Source organism: Triticum dicoccoides, chromosome 1B (genome assembly GCF_002162155.2).
Source record: "Triticum dicoccoides isolate Atlit2015 ecotype Zavitan chromosome 1B, WEW_v2.0, whole genome shotgun sequence".
NCBI lineage: Eukaryota > Viridiplantae > Streptophyta > Magnoliopsida > Poales > Poaceae > Triticum > Triticum dicoccoides.
Window position 1 is genome coordinate 124,818,858 of NC_041381.1, and position 3,797 is coordinate 124,822,654.

The following is a 3,797-nucleotide window of genomic DNA, read 5'->3' on the forward strand; positions in this document are numbered from 1 at the left end:
GGTATGGAGATTGTCATTTAGGGATGCTGGAATATTTGGATTCAAAGGAATGGGAAAAATTTCAGAAATTAAATTCCTAGTGTTAAGCGTTGGAAGTTTAAACTTAAACATGACCTAAAGCTTCTGGGGCACAGGGTCAAATAGAATCATTTGCAGGCTTTGCAAGAATGGATTGGTGCGCGTCTAGGATGAGTCGCACTAGCTTCTTTGATTTTCACACTTTTTTAAGTGTTTGGATTGCTTACCACATATGTCACGTGGTTCTTTGATTTTCACACTTGATCATGATAGTCACAAGGACTGGAATTGGTTGATTAGTTCTTTATTTTGTTTGTGTCTTTCTTGTAAATATGATACTTAATGAAATTATGTAACAACTCTCTCATCATGATGTGAAAAAACCGAAATGCTAAGGATCTGGTGTGATCTCAAAGGGTTTTATAGCAAACGTACTCTGCACGTTTGATTTCCGTGTATGAATCGCAAAGCAAGACAAGTGGCAATCACTGTTTTCTCCCATACACGCACTTATCTGAGTGAACTATGAGCTGAAGACACTAAACGGTTTGCTCATGATAACAATTTGAGTGGACACATCTGGAATGACAAATTCTATTTTTTAGAGCGTGGAAATATTCATTAGTTCTTTATGATGTTGCATATAAATTTTTCTTCTGTTAGCATGACAAATCCTCAACAAGTTGGAAATTGTTTTTTAGGACAATTCTCCATGTTACATCATGATAAATCTCTGAAAACACATGACAACTCCTCTGTTGCGGCGTTGTAATTTCCTGACAATCATTTTGCTACCATGACAATTTTTTCTTTACAACATGACAAATCCTTATTCAATAGTATGGTAAATATATCTATTTTAGCATGGCAATTTCCGAGGGTTCACTGGCTGTGGGTTTTTGAGGCAACATTCCCGGATCGTGGCGTTGCTCGGATGATATCCTGTAGGGAATTATAGTTCGCTCAGGTGACTTACGTAAGAAAAGGTCATCACAATATCATGGTCGTGAAAAACACACCAAAAACTCTATGATGATTGTAACACTTATCACCACAAAGAGAAGGCTAATTTTTTGTTCTAGAATACACACAAACATGCCTATCATATATTCATGGAAGAAGGAGCCAAAATGGCCGATACAACGTATTTCAGCAGAATGCTACACCAATAGAACCACACTACCATGAAAACACTGACACACTACTTGCCTTGCCCAAACTCAAGCTATTGATGACGAAGAGGTAGAACACAAAGCACATAGGTCACATCACAACCGTATCTGAACACCTCAGAGCACAATAAGAACTCCAAAAAAACTAGATCAACACACCACCCATTCTTAGAGCCTAGGAAATCGACAAGTGGACAACATGAGCTAGCCTGACTCAAGGAGACATTGCAAATGAGGAGTCGATGATGGAGTGCATAGTGCCCCTGATGCCCCTGCCCACAACCACAACCAACACATGACAACACGGCGTAGCAAGCCCTTGCCGCCGAGGCAAACGAGACAAACCACACCAACTACTCCTCTGGAAGACACCTCGAGCACCTAGGCAGCACCTCCAAGGAGGTGACAACACTGTGGCACCGCCGCTGCCTGGCCCGGCAAACCGAGCCTAGGGTTTCCCCCGGTGCCTGATCATGGACAAGGCCGTCAACGCCTCCAGAAAGGAGATGACGCCCATGGGCATTGTTGTTGCACATAGCCATAACAGGGCATTGATTTTCCTACCCATGTTTGTCAAGTTTTCGAGCATAGCAAATTGGGAAGGGGCAAAGTTGCCACCTTAGGCCATCACTAGGGAGAGGGAAGCCGCATGTCGTCGCCGTCGAGCTCTAGCCAAGGTAGCTGCCATACCGACTCGCAACCATCACGCGCATCCAGCTCTGCCAAAGGCAGAGCCGCTGCGTCGTTGCCCTCACACCACCGTGCCACCAGCAGCTCTCGCGCGCAGATTGAGCACACCGCATCTCCTTACACCCACATCTGTCATGCCGAGCCGCGCACACCTGAAAGTGCAACTATCCCTAGATGGTTTTAGTAATTCCTAACAACATATAGCTCATTGAGCTAATGCTATTTCAAGATGAATATTTCAGGAAAGCTCAATGATTGGCATGGCATGGATGAGAAAAGTGGACCCCTCAAAATGCTAAGGACAAAAGGATTGGCTCAAGCTCAAAGCTCAAGACTCTACATTTTGTATTTTAGTGATCCAAGATCACACTGAGTCTATAGGAAAAGCCAATACTATCAAGGAGGGATGAGGTGTTGCTTAATGGCTTACTTGCTCAAAATGCTTAGTGATATGCTCCAAATCCCTCAACTACTTTCTCACATCCACATATGACCTAAACCAAAAGTCAAACTCGAACCCATCGATTCTTTCTATCCGGCGCCACCGAGTTCAGATATCATAGCCACTGCCACAAACCCTAGGCAACTCGGTCTCATTGATGGGGATCTCGGTCTCACCGAGATGGGATTATAATCTCTCTGTTTCCCTCCGTAACGTTTCAGTACCACCGAGATGAGCGATCGGTCCCACCGAGATTGCAATGTAAACTCTCTGTTTCCTTTTCGTAACATTTCAGTCTCATCGAAATGAGCGAACCGGTCCCACCGAGTTTACCTGACCAACTCTCTGGTTAGCTTATTACCAAAATCGGTCCCACCGAGTTTGTGTAATCGGTCTCACCGAGATTACGTTATGCCCTAACCCTAACCATATCGGTCCTACCGAGTTGCATGTCGGTCCCACCAAAAATCCTAACGGTCACTAGATTTGCTGAATCGGTCCGACCGAGTTTCTCGATTCGGTCCCACCGAGATTGGCAAGTTGTGTGTAACGGTTAGATTTTGTGTCGAGACTATATATACCCCTCCACCTCCTCTTCATTCATGGAGAGAGCCATCAGAATGAACCTACACTTCCAACTTGCATTTTCTGAGAGAGAACCACCTACACTTGTGTTGAGACCAAGATATTCCATTCGTACCATATGAATCTTGATCTCTAGCCTTCCCCAAGTTGCTTTCCACTCAAATCTTTTTTCCACCAAATCCAAATCCTGTGAGAGAGAGTTGAGTGTTGGGGAGACTATCATTTGAAGCACAAGAGCAAGGAGTTCATCATCAACACACCATTTGTTACTTCTTGGAGAGTGGTGTCTCCTAGATTGGCTAGGTGTCACTTGGAAGCCTCCGACAAGATTGTGGAGTTGAACCAAGAAGTTTGTAAGGGCAAGGAGATCGCCTACTTCGTGAAGATCTACCGCTAGTGAGGCAAGTTCTTCATGGACGACGGCCATGGTGGGATAGACAAGGTTGCTTCTTCGTGGACCCTTCGTGGGTGGAGCCCTCCGTGGACTCGCGCAACCGTTACCCTTCGTGGGTTGAAGTCTCCATCAACATGGATGTACGATAGCACCACCTATCGGAACCACGACAAAAACATCTGTGTCTCTAATTGCGTTTGAATTCTCCAAACCCTTCCCTTTACATTCTTGCAAGTTGCATGCTTTACTTTTCGCTGCTCATATACTCTTTGCATGCTTGCTTGAATTGTGTTAAGATTGCTTGACTTGTGCTAAGTTAGCTAAAATCTGTTAAAGACTAAAATTGAGAAAAGGATACATTTTTTATTTGGTCAAGTAGTCTAATCACCCCCCTCTAGACATACTTTCGATCCTACAACACCGCAACACAGTGCCCCGACAGCTACCAATGAAGATCTACTGCTGCAGTCGGCCACCACGCTGCACTAGCAGCCCC